The 19,105-nt window shown below is 45.5% G+C and overlaps 1 long non-coding RNA gene across 2 annotated transcripts in view; it reads left to right on the top strand.

The window, feature by feature from the left end:
- Nucleotides 1-1,379: 1,379 nt before the first annotated feature.
- The window catches only part of LOC121824423 (uncharacterized), a 33,407-nt gene continuing 15,681 nt past the window's right edge, over nucleotides 1,380-19,105 (top strand). Inside the window, exons 1-2 of one of the 2 annotated variants that reach the window (XR_013046271.1) lie at nucleotides 1,380-1,543; nucleotides 12,842-12,961. This is a non-coding gene — a long non-coding RNA (uncharacterized LOC121824423). The remainder of the gene's footprint in view (nucleotides 1,544-12,841; nucleotides 12,962-19,105) is intronic. The other variant, XR_006066317.2, reaches the window with a different exon arrangement.

Below are 19,105 nucleotides of genomic sequence, written 5' to 3'. Positions count from 1 at the left end.
ACAGTCACGGCTCGGCGCTGCGGGACGTCTTGATTGGATTTTGCGGTGTGGTGGTTTGATGAGATTTCCCTCAGAGACTCAGGCATTTGAACACTTAAGTCTCCTGTTAGAGGGACTGCTTGGACAGACCTAGGAGGTGTGTGGCCCTGCTAGAAGAAGAGTGTCACTGGCTTTGGGGTTTTTAAAGCGACAGGCCGTTCCCAGTTGTTTCTGCTTCCTGCTCGCAGTTTAAGATGTGAGCTCTTAGCTTGCCACTCCGGTATGCCCCGCCTTCCAGCTGTCACCCTTCCCTACCGTGATGCTGATGGACTCTAATCGCTCTGGAACTGTAAGTCCAAATAAACTCTTCCTTCTATAAGTTGCCTTGGCCGTCATGTTTTATCCCAGCAATAGAAAAATGCCTGACACGGAATGACACCAAAATTTTGGATCTCACATTTATAGAAATCCCTTGATTTTCCCTGCAAGCCATAAATATATCATTATTGTGGATTTCTAGAGAAAATCTTGAGTAACTTAGTGCCCTTTATCTTGAAGGTCAGGGGGCAGCTTAGCTTTGTCCTAGGGACCAGGCATAGGACAGACAGACTGTGCAGTGCCTCAAGAAGCCAAAACCAGTGATGAGGGAAGAAGAGTTAGGAGGCCATTTTGTCATCGACCTAAAAGGTGACACATGCCAAATCTGGGACGTTCATCTGCCATCTGCGCCATTACCTCTTCTGAGAGCAGAACTCCATTCTGCCACGAGAGAACTAAAGTGCTTCTGCCCTGAATGTCACATACATCAGAATAGGATCTTTCAGGTCATCGACATTTCTAGGGTTCTTCCAGGAGGTGGGTATGTTCAGATTTTATACCAAAGCTAAATTGTGTCAGTTGTTATGAGGGCAGGAAGTCTGTGGTCATGGGAGGTCAGCTGTTGGTGAGACTTCATGGTTTTGTTAAACCCACTTATACACAAGCATTTCATGACTATTCTCATTAGTGTACGTTGAAAACCTAATAATGTGGGACTGAGAGATGGCTTAGAGGTTAAGAGTGCTGGCTGCTATTCCTGGGGACCTGGTTTCAGTTCTCAGCACCCACAGGACGGCTCAAAACCAGTTGTAACCCCAGTTCCAGGGGGGATCCAATGTCCTTTTCTGGCCTCCTCAGGCATTACATGTGTGTGGTGCGCTTGCATATATAATAGACATACACATAAATAAAAACAAGTCTTTTTAAAAGCTTACTATGTATATGACCTGAGATTTTAACCTGTTAAAGTCCTGTAATGGTGGTGTTCTAAGCAAGGAAGTTTATCGTTCTGTGGCCCAAAGGTAGAAGAGTTCCATCAGAACTTAGAATGTTCCTGAAGTAATCCCCAGTGGGCGTGGTTTATCAGAAAATATCTCCTGTTAGAGGAGAGTCCCACGGAGTCCCAACTGAAAGTCAGTCCCAGATGAAGCCAAATGTTTATTCACTCTTCCAGGGAGACTGGATGCAGGAGAGGGAGTTTGAGGAAATCAACATCCTGGAGCACAGAACCTCTGTGATCCATCTGGTGAGTGCTTGTTTGTGTATCCAAAGCAGTACAGAAGTGCCCAAATGAACTTCCTCCTAGAAGTCCAGATTTCCCAAGGAATTGGGTTTAATGAAGGAGGGCAGAGACAGAATTTCATGCACTTGTCCTAAAGTGACACCTACCTGGGCTGTGGTGTAGCATTCCCAAAAGTCCTTTATAGGTGAAGTACAGTCAATTCTCTGAATCCAAAACATATTTTCTATCCATGGCTGGTGGACTCTGGAAATGAAGATATATCAGGCTTTTTCTTTTAGGCCACCAACCAGGTCCCAAATCATGATAGGGAGACTTGTTATTATGAATGCTTGGCCTAGCTTAGGCTTGTTTCTGGATAGCTCTTTTCTCAATAATTTATTTATTTTTATTTTTATTTTATGTGCATTGGTGTTTTGCCTGCATGTATGTCCATGTGAGGGTGTTGGGTCCCCAGGAACTGGAATTACAGGCAGTTATGAGCTACCACGTGGGTGCTGGGAATTGAACCCTGGGGCCTCTGGAAGAATACTCTGTGGTTGATATATTGTGCACCTCAAACTTATCTGGAGGTTAGAGAACAGAACAGCCATAATACTAAACATAGAAGTTAGGCAGTGGTAGCACACGCCTTTAAACCTAGCATTCCAGAAGCAGAGATTTGTCTGGATCTCTGTGAGTTTAAGGCCACACTGGAAACAGCCAGGCATGGTAAAAATCCCAGGAAGTAATGGCAGGAGACAGAAAGGTATATAAGGCATGAAGATCAGGAGCTAGGCCTGGTTAAGCTTTTAGGCTTTCGAGAAACAGTTCAGCTGAGATCCATTTGGATAAGGACTCAGAGGCTTCCAGTCTGAGAAAACAGGATCAGCTGAGGAATCGGCAAGGCGAGGTGGCTGTGGCTTGTTCTGCTTCTCTGATCTTCCAGCCTTCACCCCAATACCTGGCTCCAGGTTTGATTTTCATTAATAAGACTCTTTAAGATTCATGCTACAATACTCAGTGCTTTAACTGCTGAACCATCTCACCAGCCCCTCTGGCTAGCTCTTTTAACTAATTAACCTGTTTCTCTTTATCTGCCTTTTGCCTCGGGGCTTTTTACTTTTCTTCCTTCTGTAGATCTTACTTTCACTGCTTCTCATGTCTGCTGGCTGCCTGACTTCCGGCCCCAGGCATCTCCTTTGTTCTCTCCTCTCTTCTACTTCTTGTTCTTCCCCAAGCCTACATTTCTCCTCCTATTTATTCTCTCTGCCCGCCAGCCCCACCTATCCTTTCTCCTGCCTAGCTATTGGCCATTCATCTCTTTATTAGACTGATCAGATGCCTTAGGCAGGCAAGGTGAAACAAATGTAACACATCTTTACATAATTGAACACACACCCTTACATCATTAAACAAACGTAACACACCTTTACTCAGTTAAAGTAATATTCCACAGCATAAACAAATGTAACGCATCTTTACATATTAAAATAATATTCCACAACCTGAAGGCTAATAATATAGAAGACCAACTAAGGGGGCCATCCAAGGAGTTTAGTTTCCCATGGGGACCAAGGAACAACCTGTACCGCTGTCTTCTCTTGTGGCCCAGCGACACAGCCAATACAAGTACCCAAGGTTAATGGTGCCTGACCTGGGAGCTGGGGGCATGGCTCATCAATTAGGAATGCTTGCTGCTCTTCCAGAGGACCCATGTTTGGTTTCCAGCACCCACATGAAACAGCTCACCACAAACATGTAACTGATGGTATTAAACACCCCCTTCTGGCTTCTGAGGGTGGCTGAACACACAGGGTATTCGCCGAGACATACACATATACTCATAAATAAACATTTTAAAAAATATTTTTAAAAGCTACCTGACCTGGCATTTCTTGTGCCTAGCAAGAGGTTTAAAAAAAAATTTTTTTTGGGGGGGGGGGTTTTGAGACAGGGTTTCTCTGTAGCTTTGGAGCCTATCCTGGACTAGCTCTGTAGACCAGGCTGGCCTCGTACTCACAGAGATCCACCTGCCTCTGCCTCCCGAATGTTGGGATTACAGGCATGAAAATTTTTTTAAACATTTATTTGTGTATATGTATATACATGGGCGTGCCATGAAAAGCATGTGGAGGTCAGAGGATAACTAGCAGGATCCACTCTTTCCTCCCACCATTTGGGTCCTGGGGATTGAACTCATATTGGTGTGCATGTGTGCGTATGTGCGTGCGTGCGTGCGTGCGTGCGTACGTGTGTGTGTGTGTGTGTGTGTGTGTGTGTGTGTGTGTGTGTGTGTGTGCACTGTATAATCAGAAAAAAATTAAAACTGATAGTTTCTATACCAGATTAGTATTTTACACATGAAGATTGTAGTTTATGAAACATTATGTATGCTACATATAAAATTAATTAGATATTCTGTTAGTACTGTCATGGATCTTTAGATAGTACACAGTACCTTTATTACAGAGCTGACCTATATAATCTGTGACCGGATAAACAAAACTCATAGGTTCTTAGGACAACTACATTAACTTTCAAGTTCAACAAGGTGACAGCAATAAGAGCCTGCCACACAGACTCGTGTCAGATGCCAACCACTCCAGTTCTCTTCCACTCAGTGCTGACTGATCACTGTTTCCTTACGGCCTCTCTGGAGCATAAAGAGAGAAAGACCCTGCGCATCCAGCAGGAGTTGAACCAAGTCAAGTCTGAGATGGACAGGAAGATTGCCAAGAAGGATGAGGAGATGGACCAGCTGAAGAGAAACCACATTAGAGTTGTGGAGACACATAGAGCATGCTGGACACGGGAACCAGGAGCAGGAATGATGTTCTGAGAGTCAAGAAGAAGATGGAAGGAAATCTGGATATGTGTATGTACATATATTTGGTTTTTTGAGACAGGGTTTCTCTGTGTAGTTTTGGTGACTGTCCTGGATCTCACTTTGTGGACCAGGCTGGCCTTGAACTCATAGAGATCGCCTGGCTCTGCCTCCCGAGTGCTGGGATTATAGGCATGTCCACCGCCCGGCTGGATCTTGTATTTTATTATCCCTTAGAAATCTGGTTTTTCCTAACACAAAAGAATATACCTTCTTCTCAGCACCCCATGGAACCTTCTCAAAAATTGACCACATGCTTGGACACAAAACAAATCTCAACAGATACAAAAAAATTGGAATAACCTCCTGTATTTTATCAGACCACCATGCCTTAAAGTTAGAACTCAATAACAACAAAAATTATAGAAAACCCACAAACTCATGGAAACTGAATAATACCCACCTGAAACATCAATGGGTCAAGGAAGAAATAAAGACAGAAATTAAAGAGTTCCTAGAATTCAATGAAAATGAAAGTACAACATACCCAAACTTATGGGACACTATGAAAGCAGTGCTAAGAGGAAAATTCATAGCTCTAAATGCACACATAAAGAAGATGGAGCAATCCCATACCAATGAATTAACAGCACAACTGAAAGCTCTAGAACAAAAAGAAACAAACTCACCCAGGAGAAATAGACGCCAGGAAATAATCAAATTGAGGGCTGAAATCAACGAAATAGAAAACAAGAGAACAATACAAAAAATCAATGAAACAAAGAGTTGGTTCTTTGAAAAAATCAACAAGATAGACAAACCACTAGCCAAATTAACCAAAAGGCAAAGAGAGAACACCCAAATTCACAAAATCAGAAATGAAAAGGGAGACATAACAACAGACAATGAGGAAATCCAGAGAATCATCAGATCATACTTCAAAAACCTGTACTCCACAAAAATGGAAAACCAGGAAGAAATGGACAATTTTCTGGATAAATACCAAATACCAAAATTAAATCAAGACCAGATAAACCATTTAAATAGACCAATAAGCCCTAAAGAAATAGAAACAGTCATCAAAAGTCTCCCAACTAAAAAAAGCCCAGGACCAGATGGTTTCAGTGCAGAATTCTACCAGACTTTCAAAGAAGAACTAATACCAATCCTCTTCAAAGTGTTCCACACAATAGAAACAGAAGGAACACTACCAAACTCTTTTTATGAGGCTACAATTACCCTGATACCCAAACCACACAAAGATGCAACAAAGAGAACTACAGACCAATCTCCCTCATGAACATTGATGCAAAAATACTCAACAAAATATTGGCAAACCGAATCCAAGAATACATCAAAACAATCATCCATCACGACCAAGTAGGATTCATCCCAGGGATGCAAGGATGGTTCAACATATGGAAATCAGTCAATGTAATACACCATATAAACAAACTGAAAGAAAAAAACCACATGATCATCTCCCTAGATGCTGAAAAAGCCTTTGACAGAATCCAACACCCCTTCATGATAAAGGTCTTAGAAAGAATAGGAATACAAGGAACATTTCTAAGCATAATAAAAGCAATTTATAGCAAGCCAACAGCAAACATCAAATTAAATGGAGAGAAACTCAAAGCGATACCACTAAATTCAGGAACAAGACAAGGCTGTCCACTCTCCCCATATTTATTCAATATAGTACTAGAAGTTCTAGCTAGAGCAATAAGACAACAAAAGGAGATCAAAGGGATACAAATTGGCAAGGAAGAAGTCAAACTTTCACTATTTGCAGATGATATGATAGTATACATAAGTGACCCCAAAAACTCTACCAGGGAACTTCTACAGCTGATAAACTCCTTCAGTAAAGTGGCAGGATACAAGATCAACTCAAAAAAATCAGTAGCCCTCCTATACACAAATGATAAAAGGGCTGAGAAAGAAGTCAGAGAAACATCACCCTTTACAATAGCCACAAATAATATAAAATACCTTGGGATAACACTAACTAAACAAGTGAAAGACCTTTTTGATAAGAACTTTAAATCTCTAAAGAAAGAAATTGAAGAAGATATCAGAAAATGGAAGGATCTCCCATGCTCATGGATAGGTAGGATTAACATAGTAAAAATGGCAATCTTACCAAAAGCAATCTACAGATTCAATGCAATCCCCATCAAAATCCCAACACAATTCTTCACAGACTTGGAAAGAAAAATACTCAACTTTATATGGAAAAACAAAAGACCCAGGATAGCTAAAAGAATCCTATATGATAAAGCAACCCTTGGAGGCATCACCATCCCGGACCTCAAACTCTACTATAGAGCTATAGTAATAAAAACAGCTTGGTACTGGTATAAAAACCGACATACGGACCAATGGAATCGAATTGAAGACCCTGACATTAATCCATGCACATATGAACACCTGGTTTTTGACAAAGGAGCCAAAACTATACAATGGAACAAAGAAAGTATCTTCAACAAATGGTGCTGGCATAACTGGATGTCAATATGTAAAAGATTACAAATAGATCCATATCTGTCACCATGCACAAAACTCAAGTCCAAGTGGATCAAAGACCTAAACATAAATCCAGTTACACTAAACTTAATAGAAAAGAAGATAGGAAGCACTCTTGAACGCATTGGCACTGGAGACCATTTCCTAAATAAAACACCGACAGCACAGACCCTGAGCACAACCATTAATAAATGGGACCTCTCAAAACTGAGAAGCTTTTGCAGGGCAAAAGACACAGTCAATAAGACAAAAAGACACCCAACAGATTGGGAAAAGATCTTCACCAACCCCACATCTGACAGAGGATTGATCTCCACAATATATAAAGAACTCAAGAAACTAGACATCAAAGCACTGAACAGTCCAATTAAAAAAATGGGCTAAAGAGCTAAACAGAGAATTCACAAAACAAGAACTACAAATGGCTGAAAGACATTTAAAGAAATGCTCAACATCCTTAACCATCAGAGAAATGCAAATCAAAACGACTCTGAGATACCACCTTACACCTGTTAGAATGGCTAAGATCAAAAACACCAATGACAACCAATGTTGGAGAGGATGTGGAGCAAAGGGAACACTCCTCCACTGTTGGTGGGAATGTAAACTTGTACAACCATTGTGGAAATCAGTATGGCGGTTTCTCAGAAAATTAGGAATCGAACTACCTCAAGACCCAGCCATCCCACTCTTGGGCATATACCCAAAGAATGCTGATACATACCATAAAGATACATGCTCAGCTATGTTCATAGCAGCACTCTTTGTAATAGCCAGAACCTGGAAACAACCTAGATGCCCATCAACGGAAGAATGGATGAAAAAAATGTGGTACATATACACAATGGAGTACTACTCAGCAGAGAAAAACAATGAAAGCATGAAATTTGCAGGCAAATGGATGGAACTAGAAAAAATCATCCTGAGTGAGGTAACCCAAACCCAGAAAGACAGTTATGGTATGTACTCACTCATTGGTGGATTCTAGATATAAAATGAACAATCAGACCACAACCCATAGAACCATAGAGGCTATATATATAGCATGGAGGTCCCTAGGACGACTGTGGCATATAATAAATTTCAGTTTTACTCAATTATTGAAAAAAAAAATAGCCAAATGAATGGAAACACATGAACTATGAACCAAAGGCTGAGGGGCTCCCAGCTGGATCAGGCCCTCTGAATAGGTGAGACAGTTGATTGGCTTGATCAGTTTGGGAGGCATCTAGGCAGTGGGACCAAGTCCTGCGCTCATTCCATGAGTTGGCTGTTTGAAACCAGGAACTTATGCAGGGACACTTGGCTTAGTCTGGGAGGAAGGGACTGGACCTCCCTGGACTGAGTCTACCAAGTTGATCACAGTCCTCAGGGGAGGACTTGTCCTGGAGGAGGTGGGAATGGAGGGTGGGCTGGGGGTAAGGGGAGGGCGTGGGAGGGGGGAGAATAAGGGAACCCATGGCTGATATGTAGAACTGAATGGTATTGTAAAATAAAAAATATATATCACAAAAAAAAAAAAAAGAAATCTGGTTTTTTTTTTTCCTTCCCCCTCCCCCTTCTCTCTTTCTCTTGTTTTTGGTTTGTTTGTTTGTTTGAGACAGGGTTTCCTCTGTGTATCCCTGACTGTCCTGGAACTAGCTCTGTAGACCAGGCTGCCTCAAATTCATGCAGATCCACCTGCCTCTGCCTCCCAAGTGCTGGGATTAAAGGCATGCGCTGCCACCACCACTGGCTGAAACTTGTTTGTTTTCTAATGAGAGACAGATAGTGAGTGGATCCACATGGGAGGGAGCTGGGGGGAGTAGAGGGAGGGGAAACCATACCAGGATATATTATGTGAGAAAAATTATTTTCAATAAGAGGAGGGGGAAGAAGGTAGACTCTTGCTGTTGTACACACTCATGTACCTCTTGCCTCATCCTCCAAAGTAGCTTGGGTTACACACATGCACCTGTATGCACAGTTGACTGTTTTGTGGGGGAGATGCACTTGGCTGTGCATGTTTTTGTTTAGGCTGCTGATGGAAGTAGCAAGAAGAGACTGGAATGGGGAGAGAGTATGGTAAGGTAACCGATGGGGCACAGCATCACATCTTACTTGGGACCTCAGCTCAGTGAGGGTTCTAGGAGAACCTCCTCCTGGCACTCACTATTTTTCAAGGCCTCACCCACACTGATGATGCCGACTCAGCTTAACCAATACAGTGGAGCCAAGGGATACCAGGCTGATTCTGGGTCTTAAAAGGTATGTTTCAGCTGGGCGGTGGTGGCACACGCCTTTAATCCCAGCACTCAGGAGGCAGAGGCAGGTGGATCTCTGTGAGTTCGAGGCCAACCTGGTCTACAGAGTAAGATCCAGGACAGGCACCAAAACCACACAGAGAAACCCTGTTTCAAAAGACCAAAACAAAACAAAACAAAAACAAACAAATAAACAAAAAGGTATGTTTCTGTGCTTTGAGGGAACCAAACCTGATCTACCCTGCAAGAGGTGTAGCTACCCTGAGAGAGAGACCATGTGGATAGAGACTATTATTCAGTCATAAAGGGGAGAGAAAGAAAAGGGAGAGTAGAGGGAGGAGAAGGAGAAGGACAGAAGAGAGGGATGTGAGCGTGAGCACACACTCCATCAACCCCAACAGTCCTGACCAAGGTGTCAGGCGCACGAGCAAAGCCATTATGGGTGAGAGATCTCCAATGGGGACATGAAGGAGAACCATTCCGTTGATCTCTAGACACCCCTAACCCGTGGGTAATAATGCAGCAGCCATTCACTAATCATCTGCCCCACTCCCAGCAACCCTCTGTTCTTGCTGATGTCACCTTCTCTTATCCCTGTCACTGATCGCTTTCGTCCCTGACCTGGGGCTCTCTTTCCCCAGCAGACTTCACTGTTGGTCTTGGTGACTTCAGAATCTACACGGATGACGTTAGGACTCGGTTGCTCCTCTCGTTCCGCCCTTCCTGTGCTGTCTGCCCTAGACCCTCTCTGGATCTGGGGACATCAGCTTGCTGTACCATGCCCCCCTCTTCAGCACCCTTCCCTCTTGTTATTTTGCTCTCTGACTCTGACCCTTGCACCCCAGCAATTCTGCACATTATGGAGCTTCCCATTGTCTTGACCCTGCATCTACCTCGGTTTGTCATTCTGAGGCCGGCTGTGGTAGCACACGCCTTTAATCCCAGTGCTTGGGAGGCAGAGGCAGGTGAATTTCTGTGAGTTCAAGGCCAGCCTGGTCTACAGATCCAGTTTCAGGACAGTCAGGGCTATATAGAGAGACCTTGTCTCAAAAGAAACAAACAAACAAACAAAACAAAAAACAAAAAACCAACCAGCCAATCAATCAGACAATAATTGTCATTCTGTGGAGGGGGGTGTATATATGCGAGCATGTTTGTGTGGTTGTGTGCATGTATGTGTATGTGTATAGAAGACAAAAGTTGACATCAAGTATTTTCCATAATCATTCTCTACCTTGGGTTTTGAGATAGAGTCTATCACTGAACCTGGAGCTCACTCACTAATTAAATAGGCGACCCTGAGCCCGAGGGCTCCACCATAGTACCTTCCCAGCATTGGGTGTACCACCACTCCTGGCTTTCTGGGTGGGTGTTGGGGATCCACACTCAGGCCCTCCTGCTTTTTAGGCAGCACTTTATAGGCCGAGCCATCTCCTCGGTCTCTTTCATTTTTGTTGCCTTTGACTATCTAGTCCCAATATCAACTGTTAGAAAGACTCGTCCCACTGCATAACCTTTGTATACTTAGCAAAATCACCGGCCATGAACGTGAAGCTTTAGTTCTTGGCAATCAATTCTGTTCTGTTGATGTTTATTCTTAGATGAGTCCCACACTGCCTTGGTTACTATAGTTTGTAGTACAATTTGAAATCAGGAAGTTATGTCTTCCAAGTCTGTTCTTGTTCATGTTTTCTTGCAAATTTTAGGATCAACTTGTTAATTTCAACAATAAGACCAGAAAAAGTAACTAGGAATTATTGTCATCCAAACAATAAATTTTCCAACATGGATAATTGTTCATCTGTTTGGGGTTTTTTGTTTGTTTTTCATTCTTCTCTTTTTCCTTCCTTCCTTCCTTCCTTCCTTCCTTCCTTCCTTCCTTCCTTCCTTCCTTCCTTCCTTCCTCCCTCCCTCCCTCCCTCCCTCCCTCCCTCCCTCTCTCTCTCTCTCCCCCTTCTTTCTCTCTTTCTTTCTTATGTAGCTCTGGCTGGTCTGGAATTTGCTGTGTAGATAAGGCTGGCCTTGAACTCAGAGATTTCCCCCTCAACACCCCCCCAACACCCCCGCTCGCCTCCCAAAAGCTAGGAATAAAGGAATCCATCACCAAACATAGCTTCGGGTCTTTAATTTTTATGAAAAACATTTGTAGTTTTCGGTGTACGGCTCCTTACCTCTGTGGACTGCCATCCTAAACCTCGCATCCTTACTGAAGCTGTCGTCACCAGAATCCTCCCCTTTCTCCCAGTCTCACAGCCTCACTGGAGAAATGCCATTGAACTTGACCCTTGACCCAGAACTCTCCTGAATCTGCTCACTGCTTCCCGTAGCTGTCAGTCTCTTACCATTTTCTGTACTCGGGCTCGAGTCCTCCGGGTCGTCCAGGTGCCCTGTGTCTCTTATCGCTGTCTCATCACCGGGGCTGGATCCTCCAGTGACACGCTGCGTGTAACTGGTATGGGCAGACGGAGGGGCTCGGCTCCTGTTCTCCAGTGCGGTGTAACCAGCTTTTTCACGGATCACCTCTCTCCAGTTGAGGACATTCCCTTCCATTTCCGGTTTGCCGAGTGTTTGTGTGAAAGGCTTTCAGAGTTGCCAAGTGCCTTTTCTTGCTGTGATGATCTGGTGGGGTTTGTCCTTTATCCTATTACTGTGGTGTATCATAATTGATTTTTGGATGCTAAGCCAAATTTCCGTCCCCGGGATAAGAATCCTTGTGGATTCCAGGACAAATCCACTTGGTCACGGTGTGAATGCCTCCCTATGGGTTTCTGGACGGTCTGCTTGCATTTTGCTGAGGCATTCAGAAGAGACGTGGAGTGGTAGTTTTCTTGCGTTGCCTTTGTCTGGTTTTGGTTTCAGAGTGACACCGGTCTTGTGGAATGAGCTGGCAGCCCTGTCCTGACGCATGTTTAACTGCTCAAGTCTAAGTGACAACTCAGGGGCATTAAATACGTTCGTGGTGTCAGGCTACCCGCACCACTATTCATTTCCAGAACTTTCTAGCAGAAATCATTACTCATTAGACAATAGCTCACAGCTCCTCTTTTCCTGGGGCCTTGGAAGCCTCCAGTATAGTTTCTGGCCTTTTTTTAAAAAAATTATTTATTTTTATTTTATGTGCTTTGGTGTTTTGTTATGGGTGTTGGGTCCCCTAGAACTGGAATTACAGACAGTTGTGAGCTGCCATGTGGGTGCTGGGAATTAAACCCGGGTCCCCTGGAAGAGCAGTCAGTGCTCCTAACCACTGAGCCATCTCTCCAACCCTCTAGTTTCTGACTTTTATGAATCTTTGCACTGCCTTTCTATGTATATCTACACAGTTTTTACCCTCATATGTGTGTGCAAGCTTGCATGTATGTGTTTGTATGTGTTATATGCACATGTGTACATGTGGTCAGAAGTCAACATTAAGTGTCTTATTCTGCCACTCTTCACCTTATTTTAAAACAAAGCATTCCCAGGTGACTGGAAGCTTGCCTTTTTGGTTAGACTGAGTAGCCAGCAAGCATCCGGAATCCCCCTGCCTCTGTCTTCCCTCCCATAGTTCCTCATTGTACTGTAATTACTTGTTAGCTAAAGCTCTTGCCATCCTATCCCAAGCTTCAGTCAGCAAGGTCTGACCTCTATTCTTCTGACTGTCTAGCCTGCTCTCCATCCTTCAGCCCCACCCCCACCCCACCCCTGCACACACACACAGGCGCTGACTCCACGTCTTGTTCATGGTAGAGGCTCAGTGCATACTGAATCCCTGATGGAGAAGACTGGCATCTCTCCCCAAGTGACCCCGTGTGACCCCGTGGCTCAAACTGATCGTGAAGGACTTGCTGAGCACCGGAAGGCAAAACAGTAAGTTTCGGGAGAGTCCAAGTAGATCAGCGTAGAACCAGACATCCAAGACAGTTCCATCACCTCTCTCACACTCGGAGAGCCATTGAAGGGTTCCAGAGTCCCGTGTCCTGAGGTTGTCCCAAGGGGAACTCTCCACCCTCTGGTTCCTCTTTATCCCACCATCTCCTTCTGATCTCAAACTCACCACACACAGTTTCCCACTCACTGGACAGGAAGTGTATGTCTCTCAAAGCACGAAAGATGCTTAAGTAAGTATTGAAAAGGAGTTCAGAGCCCAGCAGTGGTAATGCATGCCTTTAATCCCAGTACCTGAGAGGCAGAGGCAAGTGGATCTCTGAGTTGGAAGCCAGCCTGGTCTACAGAGGGGGTTCTAGAACAGCCAGGGCTACACAGAAAAAAACCCTGTCTCAAAAAACAAAACAAAACAAAACAAAACAGACAAAAAAAACCCCCAAAAAAAACCCAAAAACAAAAAAAGAAAAAAATCAGTTTTGGACTTGGTTGGGGTGGCTGTGGCTTTCACCCTGAAGTTTATATTCTGACCAAGAATATTGTTTAGGTTTGGAGAAATGCCTTGGTGGATAAAGGTGCTTGCAGCCAAGCCTGATCTCTCTCTCTGTGTTTCTGTCTCTCTCTCTCTCTCTCTCTCTCTCTCTCTCTCTCTCTCTCTCTGTCTCTGTCTGTCTGTCTCTCTCAACAAACATAAAATTTTTAAAGAGAAGTTTAAATGACAAGTTAAATATCTGTATGCATTTAGCAATGACAGAAGGAAGCAGTCCGAGGTTGGACCTGGACAGGACAGGGTGTCCCCCTGTCTCACATCTTGTGGCCAAACTGGCAACTCTGTAACTCAGGAGGCTGATCCTTCCCTATCCTGTGACCAGAGTGTCTTACTGGCACCAGGCCTGAGAGGACAGCAGACTGACTCCCCCTCAAGTCCAGCCACCAGACCCGTCACCCTGGGGTGGGAGGCCACTTGGAATAATCTCTACCTCTCACTCCCAGACCAATTTCTTCCTGTTCCTTATTGCTTGATGAATCTGCATACTAATTAATAGCTGTTACTTCTCTCCCGGCAGCTTAACCTGCTGAGGAAAATTATGACAGAGTTAAAAATGAGCGATTGCCAAGATAGACTAATTACATCTCCAGGGACGAGCCTGGGATACTTCAGTCTGTCTTTTCCCTCCTCATCACCTTCCCCCAGAGAGTAAGTTGGCTCTAATCACTTCTGAGGAAAGCAAGGTGTGTTGCCAGTTCAGTTCCCCGGGGCTGGTAGGGGGTAAAAGCCTCGAGGAAGGGGCTTGTCAGTGGAGTGCCTGACGGCCTTTGAAGGGGAAGGGGCCAAGGCTTCATTGTTCTCTTCCTTCTATGACACACCGTCCCAGCACCGGCCTGAGGGTACTGGGGTGGAAGCAGACCATGCCGTCAAAGCTTGGCCAGCCCCCACTGTTCTGGGATCTGTGGACTGCCAGTGGGTACATTTTAACACCGTTCACAGTGAAGGAATCCTAAGTGACAGTCTCCACGAGAGACTGATAAAGGGGCTGCCGGGAGACTGGCTGGTGGCAGCCTCCTCCGTTGGCATCTTTAGAGATTCTCAGCAAGGCAGTGCCCTCCCAGGGCAGCCGGCTCTGTAGTAGGACGTGAAGAACTGTAGATCAGGGTGGCGGGAAAACTTAGCCGTTGAATGATGCAGTCATCGAATTTTAGAGATCTTTATGGTGGAAAAAAAGCTTTAAAAATTTATTAAAATCCATGCCCGGTGGTGGTGGCGCACACCTTTAATCCCAGCACTTGGGAGGCAGAGGCAGGCAGATCTCTGAGTTTGAGGCCAGCCTGGTCTACAGTGAGAGATTCGGGAAAGCCAGGGCTGTGAAGAGAAACCCTCTCTCTTTTTGTTGTTGTTAAAACAACATAGCTCAGATTCATAAGAGGCCTTCAGATAAAACTAAGAAGGGTGGGTGTATGTGTGTATATATTTGTATGTATAAATGTGTCTTGTATGTATATGTATGCATGTACATGTGTATATGTTTGTGTGTGTCTGTGTGTAGGCATGTGTATATGTGTGTCTGGGTACATGTGCCTGGGTGTATATATGCATCTGTGTATGTTTGTGTCTCTGTGTTTATGTGTGTAGGCACATGTATGTGTCTGTGAATGTGAATGTGTGTGTGCATATGAGTGTATATATATATGGGGGAGTGTTATGGTGTGTGTTGCTATGGTGTGTGTGTGTGTGTGTGTGTGTGTGTGTGTGTGTGTGTGTGTTATTATGGTGTGGATGTGCCCCCAAATTTGTGTACTGGCAGCTAGAGCCCCAATGCAATGGTGTTGGGAGGTATAACTGGGAAGAGATTGGTAAGGAGAGCATATCCCCTATGACGGCAAGGATGTAATTCTTGTATGCAGAGCATGGCCTCTAAAGCAGAAGCTGCTCCCATGTCTTCATCTTAGCCCAGGGTTGCAAACCTCTTCTCTACAAACTACACAGTGTTACAGAAGATGGCCTGAGAAGTCAAGTTGAATGCCAGCCGACAGTCACGGTGTCAGCACACCTAGCCTCAGTGGGGAGAGAAACAGGAAGTTAGGGGGACCCTTTCCTTACAGGTCCCTGACTGAACTGTGAAGGGCACAGGCTGCCTATAACCAGAGTGTCTGTATTATTCCCATGGGAACTGTTTTAGGTGAAATCCAGACTTTAAAGTATTGACTCAAACATTCAGTCCCATGTGGAGCCTGGGATTGCAAGCCAAAAGCCTCTGCTTATGGCTCCCCATGTTTCAGGCGGAAAGGGAGGTCTGAAGGGCTTGCCAATGGTCAGCCAGGATGAGCCCAGGGCTCAGGGTCTGGTGACAGCCCCAGGATGGCCTCCTCTCCATCTCTCTGCTCAGTTCTCACCTGCTGGCTTCATCCTCCAACAAGCTCTCTCTAGGTAGCCACAAAAATAGCAGCCCCCACATCCCATAATCCTTAGCGCCACCCCTTTCAGGCCCTTTGCGCCTGCTTTAGCTTAGCTGCTCCTGAGCCCACCTAGACCCGGGAGACCTAGGGACATCCAAGCAGAATCGCACAGAGTGGGAGACAAGTGGCCGTGACCAATGGAAAGAGAAGAGGCCTGGGCAGGGAGGAAACGGAAGGTGTGGATTTCGGAGGCTGGGCCAGCCTTTGCTTGCAGGCAAGGATTTATGAGATTCAGGGTCAACAAGTGGCTTTAGCCCCCACGCATGGGACAGGAACCCAAGGACTCTCTGATCCTCTGATCTGTGCCCTTTCTCCCATACATTTTTGTGTATGCATGTTTGTGCATGGGGTGCAAGTATGTGTGAGGGTTCACGTGCGTGTGTGGAAGTCCATGCGGAGGTCAGAAAACAGCCTCATGTGGTCTTTTGCTGACAGTGGACGGCGTCTTGCTGACAAGGAATTCACCAAGTAGGTGAGGTTGGCTGGCCACAGAGTCCCAGGGATGTGCCTGACTCCACCTCCCCACACTGGGATAAAAAAACCACTACACCTGACTTTTTTTTTTTTAAAGGTCGTTTTCTTCTACTTCTTCCACATTGAGGTATTCATCAGGTCTTGCTGTTGTAGAACCACTGGTTTCTGGTGGTGTCATATTGCTCTTTATGTTGTTGAGTGTGTTCTTACACTGTGGCCTACCCATCTCTTCCTCCAATCAGTGCAGGTAGGGTCTGTGCCTTAGGTGATTGTTGATGCGTCTGGGGGATGTTTGGGGGTATGGGGAGGGTGCTGCCGGGTCTCTGGGGCTTTGGTGGGAGAAGGAGAGGTGCAAGATGTGTCCCTGGGGGTTAGGGCCTAGTGAGCAGGGCTCTCCAGTTGGGAGCCCATACACTCACCTCCTCGTGCAGGTATGGGCAGTTCCTGTGGTAGCTCACATGGCAGGGGATGGTTGGGGGGGCTGGGGAGAGGCTGCTGCATGGGATGTGCCCCTGGAATCTAGAGAGCAGAGCTGTTCAGCCTGGCGGCTGCCTCCTCCTCCTCCTCCTCCTCCTCCTCCTCCTCCTCCTTTTTCCTCTTCCTCTTCTTCCTCTTCCTCTTCTTCCTCTTCCTCTTCTTTCCTCTTCCTCTTCTTTCCTCCTCTTCCTCTTCTTCTCTTCTTTCTTCTTCTTCTTTTTTTTTTTTTTAAACAAATTCCTAGGATAAAACTCACGTTTGTAAGGCAAGCATTGTACTGACTGGACTCTTTCCCTCCCCGCTCCCCCTGATACTCCCACCCCTGCACTTTTTAATAAAATGCCTGGGGTTTGGTGCTTGCAGCCAAGACTGATGACCTGAGTTTGATTCTTGGGACCCACATGGTGGACGGGAGAGAACCAACTACTAGAAATTATCACTAAATAAATATATTTTTTTAAAAAAGATAAAAACCCTGGACTCTATTATGTCCCTGTGTAGCCCCAGCTGTCCTAGATCTCACTCTGTAAACCAGGCTGGTCTCAAACTCATAGAGCTCCTCCTGCCTCTGCCTCCGGAGTGCTGGGATTAAAGGCATGCACCACCATGCTCATCACATGTCTCTATCTTGATATGAGTAGCTTACAACGTGCCTGGACCTGAGTCTTCTTACTGGAAGAGGAGGTTGGTGCAGCCTCAGAATTTGCTCCTTAAGATCTGGTGGGTTTTTTTGTTTGTTTGTTTGTTTGTTTATTCACATGCATGTGTGTTTTGTTTGTTTTTTTGTTTTTGCATGCTCATTGCAGAAAACCCGAGAAATGCAAAAAATAAATAAATAAATACAAATTAGGAGAGTCTCTTCTGATGGTCTTTAGCGGGGGGTGGGGGGGTGGGGGGGTGGAGGGGGGTGGACCCTGCCTCTCACCAGTCACTGGTGTCCTTCATCCTTCATACCTGGCTTGGCTCACACCGTCTGCATAGCTTTATAACTGCCTGGGCCGATGTCCCAGTGATCATGATTGGGAAACTGGTGAGGGGCCCCACTAAAGTGCCTGAATCAAGACAGACCAAGCTAGGCTCTGGAGCTGGGGGCAGCTTTGTGCTGATGGCCCTGGGGACTCCCACACAGGGGATAGGGAGGTGACAGGGCAAGGAGCCAGGTGGACCCTAAAATACTGTCCAACAGTCTGCCCACTGTAACCCCAAGCACTGTTCTAGAAGACCATAACCCTATGGCAGCACAAATAAGATTGAGGGCCAAGCCTGGCTCCGCTAATGCACTGCTTTATTGGCCGCATCAGTGCGTATAGTGCGTATGATCCAGTAGGAGAGGCAGGGTGCACGCCTCCCGGTCTGGCCACCCTTTTGTGTCTCGTTTTCTGAGTTGTCACAGAATGAGGAAAGATGGTGTCTGAATCCCACGTCTCTCAGACAGAAATTGGTGGCTCTGCTATGTATTCAGCCTAGTTTGAAAAGCGCTCAGGATTTAGTTCATGGGGCAGAGTGGTCCATCTACAATCAAGTAAATCCATGCTCAGAGAAGTTTATAACACACACACGGTGACCGAAATGATCCTTGCCGATATCACCATTGGTAGTGAAAATCACACATACCACTTTGTAAAGAAAATCATCTTCTTCACCCCGTAGCTCATAATGGCTCTCCAGAATCATTAAGACCTCAACAGTCTGTTCGGGGCTTGGGAAGGGAGGGAGTGGAAGTGAGAAGGGGAGGGCTCAGCCTTGCACAAAACCCAGCAGGATGAAAATTGGCAGGCAGTTTACTGGAACTCCAGCCCTTAACCACTTCTGCACTTAATGGGCTTTGTAAATATCACCGAGTCCTCTTCCACATCTCCGCCGACAGCCTTCTGTGCAGCTGGCGTCCAGACCCCACTCTCAGCATATCTTTGTAATGCCCTGAGGAACAGCAGGCCGGGTCAGTGTGCACTGCACTGTGAATGCCATCCAGCACCCAGCCAGAGGTTGCCTCGACAGTGCTGCTTGGTGAACGATACTTCTCTCTGTCCTTCTTCCTTACCGGTGACAGCGGCAACTGTGGTCAGTGACAACTTTGTGGTCAATAGTGATGACAGCCAACGTGTGCTGGGCACAGGCTGTGGGTCTTGAACCACCTGCCACGAAACCCCTTCTAAATCCTTCGTGTTGACCAGTGTAGTTCAACGGCGTGCCAAGGGAAGCCAGCTAATGTCAGCTCCATTC

This window comes from Peromyscus maniculatus, chromosome 20 (genome assembly GCF_049852395.1).
Source record: "Peromyscus maniculatus bairdii isolate BWxNUB_F1_BW_parent chromosome 20, HU_Pman_BW_mat_3.1, whole genome shotgun sequence".
Lineage (NCBI taxonomy): Eukaryota > Metazoa > Chordata > Mammalia > Rodentia > Cricetidae > Peromyscus > Peromyscus maniculatus.
The sequence above is the reverse complement of the archived record's forward strand: the minus strand, read 5'-3'. Positions and strand labels throughout refer to the sequence as shown.